General features: G+C 40.4%; 1 pseudogene; it reads right to left on the reverse strand.

The window, feature by feature from the left end:
- Positions 1 to 6,152: 6,152 nt before the first annotated feature.
- On the reverse strand, positions 6,153 to 20,727 carry LOC149568570 (subtilisin-like protease SBT1.7 pseudogene; annotated as a pseudogene).
- Between the last annotated feature and the right edge of the window lie 1,643 nt (positions 20,728 to 22,370).

Consider the following 22,370-nt stretch of genomic DNA (forward strand, 5'->3'; position numbering starts at 1 on the left):
ATAATTCATAGAGGATTATTTGTGCATTTTGCAAAGCATACATTCAACATTTCAAGTTTCCTATTTCTCCTAATTTTTAATGACATAAACTCTAGCTATAATGAAATAGATCCAACTGTAACACAATTCTAGTAACTAAATAAAAATATTTTAATAATAAATATGTACTACTATTTTGAAGTCCAATAATACATTAACTCCATCTAATTAAGTTTCCCAAAATTGCTTAAATTGAAGGGCTTACTAAAATTGGTAAACTTTATCTGAATATTGGTAAAAAGATGTAGATATTTCAAAAATCTAGAAAAGTAGTTCCTATATTTATAAACAATTCAAAAACAAGGGATACAAATATTTATAATATCTATTATTTTGAATTATAAACATTCTAAAATACAACATTTTAATATTAATTTTTAAAACTAGTAAAATGTAGAAAACACAATTCCTTAAGAAGTTTACAAATATTGAATAGACTACTACAAGTTACGAGGAGTTGTATGCATGGCCTGCTGAATACAATGGACATGTTTATGTGTATGCTTGGACAATTTACATGCAACATACATGTGTTACCTTTTTTTCTGTATATTATTCAGTGTTCCTAGGATCTTGCCTACTCTTGGCATGATTGCATGTACCATTCTTCTATTCCCTCACTCTTGGTCATCTCTGATGATGATTTTGCCTAAATATGTGAACTTCTTGCAAATTTTTGTCACCTATACATAATTCTTTTGTGAACTAGTTTCAATGTCTATGAAGTACTTTTTCTACTTATAAATTTTAGAGAGCAAGGATATTTTTTTGTCCTTTATGTCTTCAAAATCCATATGTTCCATGACATTGGATATTTTCTTGTATTTTGTTTATGATCGCGACATAAGATAATTTCTTGTATTTTGTTTATGATCGCGACATAAGATAATTTCTTGTATTTGGTCTATGAATGAACTATTTTGTATTTAGTCTCTAAGTGAAAAGAAAATGAAAATATTCTAATATAAATTTTGAAGGAATCTAATAATTTCTGGTATGTCTCAGTTGCTATTGATTTGTTTGTTTAAATTTAATTTTTTTTCCAAATCTTGGTAGAAAATGTTGGTTCTAATGTGTAGTAAGATTTGAAATATGTTGGTTCTTCATTTCCATTTTAATGGAAGATTATCTATTTGAAATTTCCAACATTGAATATGCAATTGTAAGATTTAGAATACATTCATAACTGCTAGAGACTTAAATTCACAGTTACAATTATTTTCCTTGAATTTCATAATAGAGATTCATCCTTTATCATTAAAACAATAGATATGTTAGGTGATAAAGAAAAAGAATTTAGTAGGCTAACAACAGTTATCCATGTTTCAACCATCACTATGGGGTTTTGAAAGCTAGAAGTCCTCAACAAGATACCTTCAAAGATTTTCAATTGGCATTAAAAAATTCATAATGAAAATGTTTTGAGGCTAATAATTGGAAATTTCACTTTGTTAACATGATTTCATAAGGGATATTAATGAGGATCTTGAAAATTTGTGCTAGTGCCTACATAAAACTCTCCATAAAAGCAATTCTTTCTTGGTTATCATTGTTCTTATAAGTTTTAATGTTTAAAAAAAGGGTATACAGTGACTAGGTGAAATGTGAACTCCGATTATTTCTCTCAAGCATACCAGCATTTAACCACTTTTCTGTCTATGACATTTCACTATATTTGTGTCTTGTATTCGCTTCCTACATTTCTATGATTGATGAGCTAAAAATGTGTGAGGTGCTAGTTATTCTAGGTTGTGACATTTTCTATTCCTTTCATTCACTTAAAAAATATAGATGCATACGCCCTCCTATTTCATAACGAATGTTCTAAACTTAGGATAATATTATCACTTGAAAATTTGATCAAACTACATTTATGTTGTCTTTCCATTGTCCATCCTTTATAATGATGATATCTTAGCTTTGTTGACAAAGATTTGAGGGTTGGCAACAAGCTATGACAAAACCATTTGAACCATTAGCTCAAAACATTTAATTATTTTCCAAATGGAATTTTTAGGGCTTGGCGACAACACCAATGGTCTAGATGTAAATCAAGACATGCATCTGATTCATCATAGTCGTGCTAGATTTGGTGAAAAGTATGGTTCTCAATTTCAATGCAACACTTAAGATGATAATCTTTTAATAGATACAAAAATAATGTACACAAAAATGAGAGTTTCAAAATTAATAGGGAAAACTAGGGAACTAGTAACAATTCTAGAAGAAATGCTGTGAAAGTAAAAAAGCCATCGCAAACCAAAAAAAAATTCTACTTTTGCCAAAATTAATACAAAAAAATGGGCAAGAGTCTACAACACAATGGTAATTTGTGAACCTCTCATATGGTAGGTCCTGGGTTCGAACTCTCTTAACACATTAAAATAATTAATTAAAATATATAATTATTCTAGGCTTCGGTCATTTACCGATAAAAAAATATAAAAATACAAAAAGAGAGAGTTATAATAAAGAAGCTATATTATTTCCTTTTTTGTTACGTATTGTAGCTTAATCATCACCCCATTTTAAAATTTTTTAATTTATAAAAAAAATTCTTACTTTTGTTTGTAGGGCACTTCAAATATTTGTCACATAATCTATATCACAAAATCTAAAATAATGAACTCAAAAGTTTTATCAAGAGAATTTGAAATGTATTATATTTTTTTTTGTCTACAACAACTTAGAGAAAAATACTAAAAAGCTTGCGCACTAAAACTGTCAATGAGAGTTGTTTTATACAATTTCATTTAACTCTACATGTACCACCACTAGCTATAGTCTTAAATGTAGGGCAACATAGCCAATTATAATCTTAAATGCAACATTTAAGAAGTATCAAGTGACATGTATGTCTTATGTTATTGCGCTACAAGCTATGCAAATTAAATAATTTAATAAAAAACATATCCTAAACAAAACATTACTAATATGTTTTATTTTTCTCTATTCATTAGTTGGTTTTATAAATTTATATATTTTTTATTTGAGAATCATAAAACTCCAACCAAAAATCTCACTGACCAATACGAAATTAGGAAAAGTACTAATTTAATTAATTATCAATAACTAATATCTCATAAACTTTAGGAAAAAGTATAGTTTTAAAAAATTGACACAATTTTCAAAAAAAGATTAATACAATTGAAGTAAATGAAAATATTAGTACTAACAAAATTCAACCTTGTAGAAAATATTGTCACAATTGATTATGCTAATTGATTTTTTTTTTAGCGAAACAATATATTTATATTAATAATAACTGGTTCAAAATAGCTCCCGGAGAAAAGAACCAGAAAAGAAAAACTCGAGTCATTGCCTGATAGAAAAAATATGCAAAAGAAGAAATACTGCATCTAGAGAAAGTATCTATCAACACTAATGAATCTTGTCCTAGATATTCCCAAATATCTAATATAGTGATTACAAAGAGCCCAAAACTCATATGAATACAATTCATTGTTTGGTGCTAGAGACAAAGCCAGAGCCAAGCCAAAAACTGTCATAAAAGTTTCCATCACTGAACTTCATCCAAAACTCTAATTGAGACCGTGATATTAGAAAGCCATTTGATGCAAGTGCAATCCAAGACCATGAACTGCATACAATATCTCAAAAGAACAAGTGAGATCCATAAAAGTAAAAACATGTGAAATCATAGAGAAGCCGTGATTTACTATTGAATAAAATATGACAGGGACTCAACCTAATTGAATTTTATTGCAAAACTAATATTTTTTATTTTATAAACCAAAAAAAGATCAATCTATTTTTAGATCTATAAATGAATTATACTATATTTAAGAGGTCCTCAAACTTCAATATGAAAAAGATACCTAAAGGGTAATACATGTTACTATTTCAAAACAATAGTTCCTGGTGAACTGAAGTCCCTGTCTTTTGAAGAAATAGGAGCAATGATGAAGTTGAAAAGTATCATAAATTAAATTGAACTTAGAATGGAGTCTTCAATGTAAAACAAAAGGGTCATATTATATGAAGAGAGCAAGGTATATCTTGAAACCATTTTTGGATCAAATGACAAAGAGATTAGTGGGGTTTAAAATTTTGAAATACGTAGAAGAAACATTAAATAGATTCTATGTTGCAAAAATTAATTAATTATATAGAAATGTAAACATGAAATATGTTTTATTTTATAATTTTAATTTGTGAGATTAAATGTTGAATAATATAGATTAATTGATATTTAAAAAAAAAAATAGAAGATAAGAAAATTTAAGAAAAAATTAAAATGTAAATATGTAAATGTAAAAGTAAAAACTAAATCAATTAAAAAAAGAAAATTTAGATAATCAATATTATTTCATCTTTAAATTAACTTGAAATGAGAAAATAAATTTCCAAAATCATATATAGAATTATCTTAAAATAAATAAATGTATCTTACAAATTACAAATTCATATTTAAATAACTTAAAATGAAATTAAATGAATAAATCTTTTTATCTTGAAAATAATCTTACATTGTTAATATTATAAATTTATTTTTTAAAAATTAACTTTAAAACACAAATGCAAATATTATACAAAACACATTGTTATGAGTAATCAATATTATACAAAACATACTGTTAGTGGTTTATATGTATTTATTTTCTATTGCACGTATGACGTGTCACCTATACATGTCTAGCAATTTTTCAAATTTTCTTGAAATTGACATTACACAACATTCATAGTCAACAGATTCAACATATTTAACAAGTGCCACCTAGTGGCTTAGTACTTGCCTTTTATAGTATTAGTTTTAATTTTATTATATGTTTTTTTTTTTATAAAAGTGAAATAATAATTTTTTGTTTCACAATATCACTAATTAATAAAAATTGAATGGAATGGAATGATACTAATTAAGAATTATAATAAATAATTAGACTAAACATTCAAAATCTAAAAAGATAAGAATTATTTCAATATGTTTTTATAATTTAAAAAATATTTATAATACTTAAAAAATGAAAGATCAAATTATTTATTATATTACTATAATGTATAATTTTCTATCTTAAAATTCATATACAATAATTATAGTTTTAAAATAGAAATATAAAGTACAGCAAACGTGCTAAAATATGTGATGTGAAAAGTAGGGATAAGAGAAACAAATTCAAGTATTTTCTTAAAAATCATTTATGATGAACTCACAAATCTCAATATAAGACTCTAATTCATACATCTAATCAGAAGTCAAAAGACTTATATATATATATATATATATATATATATATATATATATATATATATATATATATATATATATATATATATATATATATATATATATATATATATATATATATATATATATATATATTACATAGTTAAAAAATTGGCACGTATATTTAACAAATATAATATTTATGAAAAACAATAAATTTTTTTTTGAATTTTAATTGATAGAAAAGTAATTCATTTAATAACTAGTTAAGCTAAGAAATCCAAAAAGTGGCACAATAGTACTTAGCCTACTCGACAAGTACTAATTTAAAAAAAAAGGACAACTTGCTTACCTCTGATAATGTTAATAACATCTGACAAAAATTTATTTCACTCTTATCTTATGACTAGCTTTTTCCCTCTTTTCAGTTCCAAAAATATGATTTTTCTAGAGGAAATTTGGTTTGGGCCAATAAGAATTAAAAAATTAGAAAGTTGTAAAAGAATTAAAAAATATGAACATTCAAAACCCTAATTCCAAATTATTTTTTGCCATAAACGAATTAATAGTGGAGTCAAATGGGAACATTAGTTCAAGACAAATATAAATTAATGATTTATTTAAAAAATGGTTGGTTCATTAATTTAAAATTAGAAATAAATATTAACATTAGGAAAAGAATTAGAATATAACAAAAAGAACTTTCATGAGAACAAATTTCCACAATCTATAACAATTATTTGCAAGACATTTCTAGATTTGATTGTGTGAATACTTTGAATCACACTTAGTGATCCATCATAATGAAACCAACCCCCAAATCAAGCATACAAGTGAAAATAACTTTGAAAACTATCATGATGTTGCTCTTGATCAGATGAACAATCATTAAATCTCATCCATTCGTCCATTGAACACCTTCCTTCTATCATTGCCAGGCGAAGGCGACAAGGCTCCTCACCAGATGAATTCCATCTGTCCATGTGATCGATCCATAGCTTTTAGACCCCGAGGAACTTGCCACCTCGTTTGTCGATTTGAAGGTAACGGTGTATGAACGCTTCTCCATACACTTTCCAAAGGAGAGCATGGTAGGCCTTGTAAGGGGTGGGTGATTCGCATAAGGGAAAGGGCTGCTTCTGGGTTGAGACAGAGGTCTTTAAGGGAGTTGCCGACTGTATGGTCGATTTCTAATGCGGGGCTGGCCGAGCACTAATAGCTATTATAGGGGGAAGAAGAGTACCCCAACCGTTCTGAAATGAACATCTACATGTGATTGCTTTTATTCTCCAAAGCGAAGTGTCATGGTGTAGAAATGCAAGGAGGCACACAACAACTATCAGTGAGCAGAGTGTTCAGAGATTGCAGTGTGGTGATGTGAAGCAGTGTAGAGATAGTGAAGTGCTAGGGTGCAGTGTGACTTGGGCTCCCCAGCTAGGAGAGGCTTGGGTCTTTTCTGTGTAAGTCAATCAGGCTCAACAGAGAGCCAGGGTTGCCTCGGAAAGTTCCAATGACACAGGGTGTTGGGGGTGTGGAGTCTACATGAGGAACAATAGGCTTGGAGGTGAGGTGGACAAGAGGTGTGCTAGTGTTCTAAGAGTGGGTGCACATCTAGGGGTGGGAACTTGTATTGGGTGTTAAGGAAGCACTCGGGTAGTGATCAACAACATAGTTGAAATTGATGTAGACTGGGCCAGGGGCCATTGTTCAAAATCAATAAAGCTACTTGTTACCCTATATGTGGTGTTCATGGTGTGTTGAGTAATTTCTGTTGTGCAAGTTATATTGTGATTGTGCTGACCAGGGTGTGTGCAGGTGTTGAACTAAGGGAATTTGGAGACAGGCGTAGTCCGAGATTGTCTCGACGAGGGGAGATCGCCAGTGTCGCATGGGGTAAAAACCTAGCCCCGTGATAGTTGGTATTAGAGCCAAGAGGCTTGATATTCCTAGCTTGACACAGTCAGTGCAGAGTAGGATGTCTGGAGAAGAGACTTATATGTCTGGTGAGGAGGCATCATCAAAGGAGTATCCCCCAGGGAGACCTCCAAGGTCCAACATCAATACTGGACCTAGGAACACACTGAGAGTAAGTAATAGAGTCAACAACTTGGAGAGTTGGATGGAGGCAATGGAGGACATAGCTACAGCTCAGAGGATAGGGTAAGTGGAGGTAGATGTCAAGGACCTCTTAGATGACTCAGGTAGACTGAAAATGGAGTTGCAGACCCTGCAACAGGATCATAAATCACTGTCCGATGATCATACTCTTTTGGGAGAATCTCACAAGAAGTTGCGAGATGATCATGCAACATTGTCAATAGAGTTCCAGACCTTATCAAGGGAGCATAATACCATGATTACAGACTGTCAGACTTTGGCAGCAGAGGTGCAGAGGTTAGTCAAGGAGGTTGACTTCATGAAGGAACTCTTCACTCAGGGAGGTGGAAGCAAGGTCAGGCACAAGAGGAAGCCCCCTGATCCCTACGATGGAAAGAGGGATGACAAGGTGTTGGAGAATTTTGTTTTTGACATGGAAAGATTTTTGAAATCTCTCAAGGTTACACCGATGAGGAGAAGCTTGATGAGGCGGTGTGTTGCCTCTCAGGGGAGGCCAAGTTGTGGTGGAGAACCAAGATGGAAGACTAGAAGGTAGGGAGGCTTGTTCCAACAGTGAGCAAGTGGGAAGACTTGAGTGCACTGCTCAAACAAAAATTTAAGCTGGAGAGTACAGACTTGGAATTGAGGTATAAGTTCAGATATATGAGGCAGATGGGGTCACTGAGGGATTACATCCAAACCTACCATACCTATATGCTGCAAATGCCAAACTGGGCAGAGGAAGAGAAAGTGCATTTCTTCATAACCGGCCTAAAACTAGGTCCAATGGCTGAAGTAAGGAAAGCTAGACCTCAAACAGCTGAGGAAGCCATCACCATTGCGGCCGTTCTTGAAGACCACCAGTTCTGAAAAGAGACTAATAATAACAATGGGCCATTTCAGAAAGGGGACAATAAGCAGTTCCAGAAGAAGAATGACGAGAAGAGTAGTGGGACTACCAAGTCAGCTAGATCTTCTTCGAGTACCAAGACGACAGGGTCATCAAAGCCAACACACAAGAAGGATTCAGGCAAGGGAAAACCTGATGGGTCAAAGCCAAAGCCTAAGATCCCTTACAAGGCATGTTTTACTTATGGAAATAAGGGCCATTTGGCCAGGGATTGTCCAGAGAGGCAGAGGGTGTCATCGACACAGGCTAAGGTTGCAGAGAAAGATGGTTTAGCTCCACTGATGGGAGTGATTCAAGGTTTGCATGCTATGAAGAACCAATAACCTCAGAAGGCTACGGTAGCTAGGCCCGAGAACTTGAACAGATTGTTGTATGTGGAGACCATGATGGCCAACAAGGTGACCATGGGAATGATAGATTCTAGTGCCACACACAACTACATCTCAGCTAGGAGAGCTGTTGAACTAGGACTTAAGGTGAAACTAGGCACAAGTTCCTTTACGATAGTGAATTGACCTGCCAAGCAAGTAACTAGTGTACTAAAAGGCTCACTGGTGAAAGTGGGAATGTGGCAAGGCCACATGGATCTTATGGTGATTGAAATGGATGATTTTGAGTTGATTTTGGGGCAAGAGTTTTTGAGGCTAGATAAAGTGGTAGTGATGCCTCATTTGGAGTCAATTTTGTTCTTAGATCCGCAACACTCGTGTATGGTGAAGACATCAGACAGGCGACAGTCTGGGAAGGCTCTAGTGATTTCAACTATGAGCATGAAGAAGTCAGCCAGAAAGAAAGACAAAGAACCTATGTTCTTGGCGGCACTACTTGGAGGTTGGGGTGAGTTAGAAGGAGTTAAGGAGACACCGATTCCAACAGAAGTAGAAGAGGTCATATCAAATTTTGAAGACCTGATGCCTGTCAAATTTCCCACACAACTCCCTATCAGAAGAGCCATAGATCATAAGATTGAGTTGATACCGGGGGCAAGGCCTCCGGCTCAGGCACCATATCGGCTATCTGGGCTAGAGATGGTTGAACTTAAAAAGAAGTTGGAGGAATTGCTTGAGGCAGGATATATCGGACCATCCCATTCTCCATATGGAGCTCCAATGTTGTTTCAGAAGAAGAAGGATGGAACATTGAGGTTATGCATCGACTTCAGAGCTCTAAATAAGTTAACCATCAAGAACAAGTATCCCCTCCCACTCATTGCAGATTGTTTTGATCGCTTATCAGGAGCGAGGGTGTTCAACAAGCTTGATATGAAGCAGGGCTACTATCAAGTGAGGATTGCTGTAGGGGATGAAGAGAAGGTTGCATGTGTGACAAGATATGGGTCATACGAGTTCATGGTGATGCCATTTGGGCTATGCAATGCACCAACAACATTTTGCACACTCATGAACGATGTGTTTTGCCCTCTATTGGATAAGTTTGTGGTAGTGTATTTGGATGACATCTTGGTCTACAACAAAGATATGGAGGAGCACAAGCAACATTTAGCAGAGGTTTTTGAGTTGCTTAGGGAGCACAAGCTGTATGTGAAGAAGGAAAAGTGTTCCTTTGCTCAGGAAGAGGTGCACTTCTTGGGTCATATAGTTGGAAATGGTCTGATTCATCCAGACCCAGAGAAACTGCAAGCAATCAGGGATTGGGAGCCTTTGAACAATGTTCATGAAGTGAGGCAGTTTCTAGGTTTGGCAAATTACTACAGGAAGTTTGTTGAAGGGTATTCCAAGCTTGCACCCCCTTTGACAGATCTCTTGAAGAAGGACAAGAAGTGGTGGTGGTCAAACAAGTGTCAGGATGCGTTTGAGGGATTGAAGGAGAAACTCACTTCTTCACCAGTGTTGACATTGCTTGATTTCGCAAGGCCATTTGAAGTCCATTGTGATGCTTTGGATTATGCAGTCGGGGGTGTGTCGATGCAGGATGGACATCCAGTTGCATATGAGTCTAAGAAGTTGTAGGATAGGGAGAAGAATTATCCTATCCATGAGAAGGAAATGACAGGGATCATACATTGTCTCAGAACTTGAAGGCATTATCTCTTGGGGACACAGTTCATTGTGAAGACAGACAACGTCTCCTCAACTTACTTCAAGACTCAAGCCAAGGTGACACCGAAGTAGGCTAGATGCTAGGAGTTTCTGGCAGAGTTCAACTTTGAGATCCTGTATAATCCAAGAAAGCAAAATGTGGTTGCGGATGTTCTAAGTCGAAAGGGACAGTTAGCTGCAGTGGAGGAGGATCAAGGGGCTTAACCAGGGGCTAGCCGAGTGACACTATTTGAGAAGGTCTTGGAGACTATCAAAGAAGGGTATCAAATGGATCCTTAGGTGGCTCAATTGTTCAAGCAAGCATTTGAGAGTAGGACTCGCAAGTTCAGTATCCAAGATGGGTTTTTGGTCTTTACCCAGGATCGAGTCTACCTTCCTAAGTGGAAGAATGTGAGGAAGGAATTCCTACATGAATGTCATGATAGTCCTTGGGCTGGGCATCCAGGGCAGAAGAGAACCCTTGCATTGCTTGAGAGAGGGTTCTACTGGCAGAATATGAGAAAGGATGTAGATGAGTATGTCAGAAGTTGTCTCATTTATTAGCAGGACAAGGTGGTGATGAAGCCTTCGAGAGGTTTTCTGCAGCCGCTACCCATGCCAGTAAGACCATGGGCAAGTGTAAGTATGGATTTCATCACAAGGTTGCCTGAAGTGGATGAGTGTACAAGTATTATGGTTGTAGTTGAAAGATTCTCCAAGTATGCCACATTTGTAGCATGCAAGGCACCATGCAAGGCAAAGGATGCTGTGGATTACTTTTTCAGGAATGTGGTGAAGTATTGGGGTGTTCCACTGAGTATCATTAGTGATCAGGATGCAAGGTTCACCAACACTTTTTGGAAAGAGTTATTCAAACTGATTGGGACAAAGTTTCTCATGTCAATGAGTCATCACCCGGAGACAGATGGACAGATTGAAAGGATCAAAGGGATTCTGGAAGATTATCTGAGGCACTTTGTTTGGTCAGACCAATCCAATTGGCCAAGGCTATTGGACTCAGCTTAGTTTAGCTACAACATGCAGAAGAGTGCATCGAGTCAGTTCTCACTATTTGAGTTGGCAACAGGCCAGCAACCACTAACTCCTCGTACAGTTTTGAGTGGATAAATGGGAGAAAGTCTAGATGCAAGGAAAAGGTTGCAAGAGTGGCATGACTAGGTAGATCTTGCTAGGCATAACTTGGTCAAGGCTGCTGAATTAATGAAGCACTATGCAGACTCAGGGAGGAGTAGTGTGGATTTCAAAGTTGGTGACATGGTCTTTTTGAAGATGGATCCAATTCAGTTCAAACCACCAAAAGGGTTGAGTACAACACTGGGATGGTGCTATGATGGGCCTTTTTCAGTTGTTGAAAAGATTGGGAAGGTGGCATACAAGCTGAAGTTGCCAAGTCACATGAGAGTTCACAATGTGTTCCATGTCAGCCAACTCTGTCTGTATCATCAGGATAAGGATGATGACAGCAGGAATGTTCCAACACAAGGACTAGCGTTTGTCAGGGACAAGCCAGGGTTAGAGGTGGAGGAGGTGATTGCTGTTAGAGATTGAGGATATGGTAACAAAAAGTGGAGACAGTTCTTAGTTCACTGGCAGGGCCAGACCAGGGCAGAAGCATCTTGGGAGAGAGCTAAGAGCATGTGGAAGTGTGAAGACAAGGTTTTGGAGTTCTTGAATCGGGACTCCAATGTACCTCTTTGAACATCCAGCTTGGAGCTGGGTGCCTTCACAACACAACATGGCCAAGTGTTTTCGGCGTCTGGGATGTCACCTGTTTTAAGTGGGGGAGGATGTAAGGGGTGAGTGATTCGCATAAGGGAAAGGGTTGCTTCTGGGTTGAGACAAAGGTCTTTAAGGGAGTTTCCGACTATACAGTCGATTTCTAATGCAGGGTTGGCTAGGCACTAATAGCTATTATAGGGGGAAGAAGAGTACCCCAATCATTTTGAAATGAACATCTACATGTGATTGCTTTTATTCTCCAAAGTGAAGTGTCATGGTGCAAAAATGCAAGGAGGCACACAACAACTATCAGTGAGCAAAGTGTTCAGAGATTGTAGTGTGGTGATGTAAAGCAGTGTAGAGATAGTGAAGTGCTAGGGTGTAGTGTGACTTGGGCTCCCCAGATGGGGGAGGCCTGGGTCTTTTTCGTGTAAGTCAATCGGGCTCAATAGAGAGCCAGGGTTGCCTCGACAAGTTCCAATAACACAGGGTGTTGGGGGTGTGGAGTCTACGTGAGGAACAATAGCCTTGGAGGTGAGGTGCACAAGAGGTGTGCTAGTGTTATAAGAGTGGGTGCACATCTAGGGGTGGGAACTTGTATTGGGTGTTGGGGAAGCATTTGGGTAGTGATCAACAACATAGTTGAAATTGATGTAGATCGGGCCAGGGGCCATTGTTCAAAATCAATAAAGCTACTTGTTACCCTATATGTGGTGTTCATGGTGTGTTGAGTAATTTCTGCTGTGCAAGTTATATTGTGATTGTGCTGACCAAGGTGTGTGTATGTGTTGAACTAGGGGAGTTTGGTGACAGGCATAGTCCAAGATTGTTCCAACGAGGGGAGATCACCAATGCCGCGCGGGGTAAAAACCTAGCCCCATGACAGGCCTAACCACAATGCTCACCCCATTGCTCGACGGTGCAGAGACGAAAGCTTTGTACTTCACCGGGCCATCGCCCACATTGGTCATGGTCCTCTCGTATTTCAAGACCTGGGTCGAATTAGATGTGGTGAAAACAAGGGAAAATGAGGGGTAATTGATGTTTCTCGGATCTTTGTGAGGACGAATGTTTTTAGGGCAAGTGGTATTATGCCTGGCTATGATCCGTATCTGCTACTGTGTGTAGTTGAGCGAGCAGAGAAACATAATGTAGTCTTGCATGCCCATATCGTAGATGAGACCAAGGGCAAGTGCCTTGTTGGGGTTCACATGACCTACGTCGTGCACAAATGGGGAGGATTCAGATTGTGTGACGGCGTCGCGGAGAAGCTTGGCAGTGTTGTCCAAATTATAGGCCATGGTCATTAGGGCGGATCTGATTGTTGCAGGGCTCCATTTTGGGTGAGTTACTTTGATCAGGGCAGCTATGCTGCTCACATGAGGGCACGACATGGATGTTCCTGAAATAATCTTGAAATTGGGGCTTGTCTAGGCTGTGAGAATGTCTACGCTTGGTGCGATTATGTCTGGTTTCAAAATTTGGGGCGTCAGTGGATTGGGGCCTCCAATGATAGAGCCGAAAGCACAGGGATATCTGCGACGAGATCACTGCCGTATCGGGCTATGTTGGTCAATATCATGCCCACTCCCCCTGCAGATTTCACCACTCTCCCTTCGCTTCTACGAAGTTCATTCCTTTGTCATAGATTAAGATTTTTCCCTTCATGGCATTTGGGTCTAGGGTGTCATCCATGTACAGATCGCTGCGAAGTGTGCTGGGTGGGGCATAGATTATAGAGATTCCTAACCCTTTTCCCCTGTTCAGAGCTTTGCTAGAGTAGAGAGAAACTCCATTGAGATGGACCCTGTTGCCCAAAACTAGAGACTCTGAAAAAGCCCTGTCTATTGAACCTATGCCAATAGTAGTGATCCAGGGAGCCACATTGTCCATAGTTGCCCTTTTCAGGCCTAAATTCCTCGCCAAGCATGCCACGAACACACCTCTCTTCATCGTCTCATCGCCGAAAATGCAGCCAGTGCAATAGGATCTTAATCGTAGGGCACATTTTGGCTATTCCCAAAGGACAAAGACAGAATGTGAACACCGTCCTTCACAACTTTTGTAAGGGGCTGGTGACTCACGATATGAGACCGAGAGGCCGGATGGGCCTGTGCTACAAAGCTGGGTGCACATAGGTGTGGTGTAGGCAAGACATGGGTTGAGCCGAGGTGTAAATGGGACTATGTCGTGTGCTGGGCAGACATGGTTGTGGTGTAGGATCTTGTCCTAGACATGATCTGAGGTGTATGCTTGGGGCTGTGTTGCGATATGTTCCCTCCAACATAGTTGTGGTGTAGGCACGATGTTTGATACGGACCGAGGTGTGATCTTGGGGTTGTGCTACGAGATGTTCCCTCTAGCATAGTTGTGGTGTAGGCGAGGCTTGGAGCCGAGCTGAGGTGTATCCGCGGAGGGTAGTGCCGGTGTGCATGATGGGTGACTTGGAGAGTCGACCTCCCTCAAGAGAGATGAAGTAGAGTAGTCTCTCCCTCTAGTCTCAAGATGAGATAGAGGTGACACATAGTCATTAGGAGTGAAGTAGAGTAGCTCCACCATTCCATAAATAGGTGAGGTTTGGTGCAATGACCAGGTGGTGTGTCAGCTGTTGGGTGTGGCATCGAGTGCACATCCAGGGTGCTTGGTTGAGTGGGTTTCCTTTGGGAGTGGATCTCAAAGGCCATGGCGAATGGGATACAATATTCTAGGTTAGGTTCATGGTCAGCCGAGTCATGAGGCAGATCCATATCAAGTATCGAAAGAGGTAATCTTTGGCATGGCTCATGGAGGTGAGTCATGATGGAAGGTTGGAACAAGGTTTGTGGTGCATGGTTGAAACGGGTGACACAGATGGGTGAAGTGGTTCAAAGGTGAAGCTATGGAGTGGTAACTGAGTTGGCTTGAGAAGTCCAGCGTCCAATAGGGTTGGGGGATCATGGAGCCAGGGTGTGGAACTCAAGTAGGTTGTGTAATGCAAAGGGGATCTGGAGTGAGTTAGGTGATTGCGTGGATGCATGAAAGTGGTTGGTTTGAGTACACCAGGTGTACAAGAGAAAGAGGGCCACCAACAAGGCATGTAGACATAGACCTGGGTGTTGAAGCAGTCAGGACTCAGTGTGAAGATCTAGGGTTGGCTAAGGTAGTTAGTTGTTCTGTGGGAACAAGGGTTGGGCTTCAATGGTTTAGTGGGGAGCTAGGGAGACCAACAAGATGTGGAACGTCGTGGAGACATAGTCATGCTAGGATCGCATGAGGAGTTGGACTAGAGGACTCTAGAAAGTTCAGAGAGGTTCCATAAGGGTGTCAAGTATACCGTGGAGGTGGGCATATGAGCCAGGAAGTTCAGAGAGGTACCGTGGAGGTGTCGAGTATACTCTGAGAGTGTGCGTATTGAGCTAGAAGGTTCAGAGAGGTGCTGAGATGGTGTCGAGTGTTCTTGAGGAGGATGCATATGAGCTAGGGAGTACTCATGGGGTTTAAGTTAGCCAGTGTGGATGCAATGTTCAACAAGGGAGTCTAGGTGGTTCTCGATGCAGGGTTGCAGTGGTGCAGCGTGGGGCTTGGGGAGTCAGCAGGGTTCAACAAGGGGAGCTCTAGGAGCTCGGCGCATTCCAAGAGTGGCAAGGTGATCTAGAGGATTAGGAGGTGGTCAAGAGGCTTGGGGAGTGAGATCACATGTAGCCGATGTTAGAGCGTGGTGGTCTTATGGGAGACATCATGGCGAAGATATCAGAAGGGCTGAGTAGGGGTTCTGTGAGGAGGTTGAACAGGAGTAGAGCTTGTAGCTCGAGGATGCATGTGTGGAGCACCTAAGGAAGAGAACCATATGTAAGGATGGTTCAACATGCACTTCTATTTTGCAGGAGCGTATGTTTAGGCAGTCAGGTGTGAGGACACTTGATGAAGAAAAGGGAGGCATAGTCTAGGTGAAGGAAAATGGTCGCATCTTATGGTGGATCAAAAGTAGGGATCGCCAGTGCCGCGCAGAGTTTGGAGATTCTCAAGGAGAAGGCTTAACCTGGGCATAAGCATAAAATCCAGCCCCGTGATAGTTGGCATCAAAGCTGATCAGTCTAAGCATGGTAAGAGTCTGTGCATGAATCTTGGAGTGATCTTGCTTTTGTTACCCTAACTCTTGGTGAGGAGATGATAGTGTGTGTGATCTGGTTGGAGTGTTGCTTCAGTTTGTTAGTGCTCGTGAGGGAGTAGGTAGTGAAGTGTTGATCTTTGGTAGATTGGCTTGGGTTTTCATTGACTCATGGAGTTGGCATCAAGGTATAGAGATGGCCAAACTGATATGCAACTTGTGGAGAGTTGATATCGACATTGTTGGAACTGGGTTCAATAGTGGAACTTGGCGTGGGTCAAGATGTGGCATTTGGGTCACAAGGCCATAATGTAGGAAGATGGACGTAGTGCAACATGGTGTTGTGAGTTCATTGGAGTGCAACTTGAGTGAAAATGGCAGTGTCAGGGACATTTTAAGACCAGCTTAACAACAGTTCGGGCTGCAAGGTACAGTGAGGTGTAGGAGTTGGAGAGGCAATTCCAAGGAGTATGGAAGTTGGGCTGTAGGGTGGCTTGTTTGGTCAGTCTTAGTGTGGTGTAGGAATGTGTGCGGACATTATCCGAGGTGAACTTGAGATGCTACTTGGAGTAGATCAGTGTGGGCTGTGAGGAAGCAGTGAGGTGTAGGGTCTCTTTGTTGTAGATTCGAGGTGAAGTGGGGGCTTGCATAAGGTAAGTCCGTTGATGTTAAAAATTTGGGGCCATTTAAGATGGTGAGGTGTAGGATTTCATTCGGTGGAAGTCTGAGGAGGAGTATTGATGGTGTGACAGGCAGGCTTGGAAGTCGGGGTGGTGGTCTAGGCAGTAGTGTCATGAATCAGTGGAGTTGGGCGATGTGCAATCGTGAGGTGTAGGTTGATGTGAAGTGCATCATCCGAGGAGAACAATGGATTGGGCTGTGAGAGCAGTGTGGTGTAGAACTTGCCGAAGGTGGGTTCGAGGAGAAGAAGCAAGTACTGAGAAGTCACTAAGTTCTGGAAGGGTATCGGTGGTTGGAAGTGGGTGTGTTCTGAGTTGATGTGTTGGGGATGAGTGGATGCAGGGCATGCCGAGGGTTGGTCAATAGTTGGGCATAATGGCATAGTGGAAGATCGATTACAAAGCCAATGTTGAAGGTGATGACTTAGGAAAGTGGATTTGGGGAGCTGTCAAGTGCAGTTTGGAGTAGGATTGTGTCGACGACATGGTCTGAGGAAGGTTGTGTAAGTACTAGGTGTAGCACAAAGGTTCTGGAAGTGGATTGGTAGATGACTGTTGGTGGTCGAGTTGATGTGCAGTGTGTGTGGACGAGTTGGGTGTAGGGCATGCCAGAAGGTTCTTCAGCAGGGAATCAAAGTGGCATAGCAGGAGTCAAGATGTCGAAAGTTGACCATGTGAAGCTTGGGAAAGTAGGGTGGCTTGCGCATTAGGGTGATGGAAAGTGTGTCTTTCAGTGGATGTCAAGAGTGGAATCTTGGGCAGTTGAAGGTGGAAGACAGGACTGAGTGGAGATGAAGCAGTGGTGCAGAGTTCTCAAGGGTGTCATCAGGGATGACTAGGTCAGTGGAAGTTAGACATGGAAATGGTTTCATGCAAGTGGGGTCAGTATCGGGGATGCTGACAGACACCAAGTATGTTGTTGAAATAGAAGGTGTGCACTAGAGGTATAAGGTGATGACAACAACCAGTGTATGTTATACAAGACATCTGTAGATCCAATGTGACAAGTTGCGGTGGTGGTGTCGGCATCGAGGATGTCGTCTCTTTTTAAGTGGGGGAGGATGTAAGGGGCTGGTGATTCACGATATGAGACCAAGAGGTTTGATGGGCCTGTGCTGCAAAGCTAGGTGCATATAGGTGTGGTGTAGGAAAGACATGGGTCGAGCCGAGGTGTAAATGGGACTATGTCATGTGCTAGGTAGACATGGTTGTTGTGTAGGATCTTGTCCTAGACATGATCTAAGGTGTATGCTTGGGGCTATGTTGTGAGATGTTCCCTCCAACATAGTTGTGGTGTAGGCATGGTGTTTGATCTAGGCTGAGGTGTGATCTTGGGGCTGTGCTACGAGATGTTTCCTCTAGCATAGTTGTGGTGTAGGCGAGGCTTGGAGCCGAGTTGAGGTGTATCCGTGGAGGGTAGTGCCGGTGTGCATGATGGGTGACTTGGAGAGTCAACCTCCCTCAAGAGAGACGAAGAAGAGTAGTCTCTCCCTCCAGTCTCAAGATGAGATAGAGGTCACGCATAGTCATTATGAGTGAAGTAGAGTAGCTCTGCCATTCCATAAACAGGTGACGTTTGGTGCAATGACCGGGTGGTGTGTCAGCTGTTGGGTGTGGCACTGAGTGTACATCCAGGGTGCTTGGTTGAGTGGGTTTTCTTTGAGAGTGGATCTCAAAGGCCATGGCGAATGGGATGCAGTATTTCAGGTTAGGTTCATGGTGAGCCGAGTCATGAGGCAGATCTGTATCAAGTATCGAAAGAGGTAGTCTTTGGCATGGCTCATGGAGGTGAGTCATGATGGATGGTTAGGAACAAGGTTTGTGGTGCATGGTTGAAACGGGTGACACAGATGGGTGAAGTGGTTCAGAGGTGAAGCTATGGAGTGGCAGCTGAGTTGTCTTGAGAATTCCAGCGTCCAATAGGGTTGGGGGATCATGGAGCTAGGGTGTGGAACTCAAGTAGGTTGTGCAATGCAAAGGGGATCTGGAGTGAGTTAGGTGATTGCATGGATGCATGAAAGGGGTTGGTTTGAGTGCACTAGGTGTACGAGAGCAAGAGGGCCACCAACAAGGCATGTAGACATAGACTTGGGTGTCAAAGCAGTCAGGACTTAGTGTGAAGATCCAGGGTTGGCTAAGGTATTCAGTTGTTCTGTGGGGAACAAGGGTTGGGCTTTAGTGGTTTAGTGGGGAGCTAGGGAGACCAACAAGAGGTGGAATGTCGTGGAGACATAGTCATTTCAGGATAGCATGAGGAGTTGGACTAGAGGACTCTAGGAAGTTCATAGAGGTGCCATAAGGGTGTTGAGTATACCGTGGAGGTGGGCGTATGAGCCAAGAAGTTCAGAGAGGTACCGTGGAGGTGTCGAGTATACTCTGAGAGTGTGCGTATTGAGCTAGAAGGTTCAGAGAGGTGTTGAGATGTTGTCGAGTGTTCTTGAGGAGGATGCGTATGAGCTAGGGAGTAATCATGGGGTCTAAGTTAGCCAGTGTGGATGCAGTGTTTAGCAAGGGAGTCTAGGTGGTTCTCGATGCAGGGTTGCAGTGGTGCAGCATGGGGCTCGGGGAGTCAACAGGGTTGAACAAGGGGAGCTCTAGGAGCTCAGTGCATTCTAAGAGTGGCAAGGTGATCTAGAGGATCAAGAGGTGGTCAAGAGGCTCGGGGAGTGAGATCACATGTAGCCGATGTTGGAGCATGGTGGTCTTATGGGGGACATCATGGTGAAGATATCAGAAGGGTTGCGTAGGGGTTCAGTGAGGAGGTTGAACAGAAGTAGAGCTTGTAGCTCGAGGATGCGTGCTTGGAGCACCTAAGGGAGAGAACTAGATGTAAGGATGGTTCGCCATGCGCTTCTATTCCGCAGGAGGGTATGTTTAGGCAGTCAGATGTGAGGACACTTGATGAAGAAAAGGGAGGCATAGTCTGGGTGAACGAAAATGGTTGCATCTTACAGTGGATCAGAAGTAGGGATCACCAGTGCTGTGCAGAGTTTGGAGATTCTCAAGGAGAAGGCTTAACCTGGACATAAGCATAAAATCCAGCCCTGTGCAAGCTTTGTCCATGCCCGTAAGAATATCAGAGTTTGCGCACCCTCGAGCCTAGTAGACCTTGTACACTGCCAGTCTTGCAGAGGGGGCCATGCCCGCGGAAGTTCCAGGGGCGAATCTAGAATAGTTGGCATTCTGTACAAATGATCCCAAAGCTGTAGAAGTCGTGTGGGTTCCATGGCCGTCCTGATCACGAGAAATCTGTAGTCTTCGGCCTCATTCATAGGGCCCCTTGAAGCCTCGTAGCCTTCACAGAAGAATCTTGCTCTGATCAGCTTCTGATTGCAATGCGATGCATTGAATTGTGTCCCGGACTCACATTCCCCCTTCCACCTAGAGGGCAAAGGTAGTCCCTTCATTCCCCTGTAGCTGAAGCTGGGGCTCTCTGGCCAGATCCCCGTGTCCATCATTCCCACTATAACTTGATGGGCATTGCCAAATTGGGTATTCCATGCGCCATTCTTGGCATCCAATCCCAGAAAGTGAGGTGTGCGCATGGTATGAAGTTGGTACACTCGCTCAGGGTGCACTGCTGAAACTCCTTCCCTTCTCTTCAACGCCTCGGCCTGCGCAGCAGTGAGCTGCGCTGCAAAGCCATGAATAACTTGGTCGTAATTGTAGAGAATTTTCTGATGAGATCTATCGATATCTTCATGGGCATCCAAGGATTGCACTAGAGATGAATGCCATTGCTCCTTGTTGTCAAAAGACGACCGTATCTCCGCCTCCAATGTGTGGACAATGTACGTCTGGAGTGAGGCAGCGTCTGTTACAGAGCTTGCAACTGAAGAAGCCATGGTAGCAAGTGTTAAAAAGTAGAAAAATGACATACATATCTTCTCCATCTTGTCCGAGAATACAGTGGCTGCAAACTCTTCAATAGTTCGAAAAGGTGATCTCATGTGCCCCCCTCTGGTTATCGAAGCGTGAGAGTCATGGTTTAGATCTGATTATGTGTCTGCTATTTGTTACTTGATATGAAGACCACGGGAATTCTTTTGGAATTCGGCAAAGCTGACAAACATCCACTGAGTGCACGCACATTTTGATCTCGTGGGAAATGAGTCTCCCCAAAGCAGAGCAGAGATTCGATTGGATACAGCCATCATCTGAACTTCACGATGGAACAACGTGGTGCACACCATCGAATAGAACAAAGCTTTTTATCTTGAAAGATAAATTAATATTTCCCCTCCAATAATGGCCACTTGGTACAGACTGTAGACTCCATTAAAATAGAGAATGGCTAAGATCCATTGAATATTATATTCTCTCGGATAATGTACATGAGTGTGCGCACTTGCATTCACATCAAGTTTTAACATGGAGTCGACGGCACTGGCTAGCTGCCCCAACTCAACTCTGCCCCACATTTGGCCCGTGGCTATACAGCCACGAAAATGCACTTCCTTTACATTGATTTTTCTAACTTTTAAAAAAATTGACTAAGTCTTTTCCTTCATATGAAAGTGCATTTTTGTGGCTGTATAGACGTTGCCCCACATTTTCTCGATCTGACAACACGAGCGTACTTCCTTCGCTCTGACAAGCTGGTGCTTGCGAGCATGTCAGTCAATTCAGAAATATATCACGGCAACGGCTAAAGGGTAAACTATTTTGTTTACCCTTGCCGCTATGCCTAGGGCTGTACCGCCTGTACCGCCTGTCATGGGCCATCGTCAGTGCACAGTTGGAGCTTGTGTCCACGTGCGGGGGAGTCTTGGCGTGGGAAAAGGGAAGTGGGGTGGATAGTTTAGTTTTAAAATTAGTATGTTTTTTTTTAAAAAGTTTTTGAAGTTATGTAAGTTTTTTTAAATAGTATTAGTAAGTGTTATTAGTATTTAGTCATTTTAGATTTTAGTATTAAGTAAAGTTTTAAATTTTAGTTAGTTTTTTTATTAGATTAGTTTTTAGTTTTAATTATTAGTTAGTTTTATTTTTTTAGTAATTTAATTAATATGTTTTAAGTATTAGTATTTTTTTTAAAAGTTAAGTGATTATATTGTTTTTTAGATTGTAGGTTACTTAAATTTAAGAAATTTATTAGTTTAGTTTTATTTTAATAATGAAGATTAGCATTAGATTCAATTTGTAAAGTTTAATAAATTTTAGTTAATTGTTAATTGTTTAACTATAGACTTTTAGTCAAACTCTAGATAGCATTTATAAAGTATAAAATAATAGTTAGTATTTTTAAATAGAGTTTTGTTTTTAGAAAAATCTTATTTATAAATGCTAGATGTTAGACATGGTAAGTGATTAAATAGCTCTTTTTAAGTTTTATGTATGTAGATTAATTTTGTTTTATTTAATTCTATGAAATATGTTATGAATTTTGATGTTAAATTTTAGTATTAAGAAATGTTAGTAAGTCAAACTTAGTGAACTTAATTATTATTGCTTTAATCTTTTTAAAAAAAAAATTACGTTTGTTTTTGTCCGCATATTTTGGACATGATAGCTTTATAGGTCAATAAGCCTCTAAATTTGTTTTTTATTTTATTGTCTTATGCCCTTTTCAATAGCCTGGTCGACCCTTACTTGG

Source organism: Cupressus sempervirens, chromosome 3, assembly GCF_028749045.1.
Source record: "Cupressus sempervirens isolate cs-2001-9-10 chromosome 3, ASM2874904v1, whole genome shotgun sequence".
Taxonomy (NCBI): Eukaryota; Viridiplantae; Streptophyta; class Pinopsida; order Cupressales; family Cupressaceae; genus Cupressus; species Cupressus sempervirens.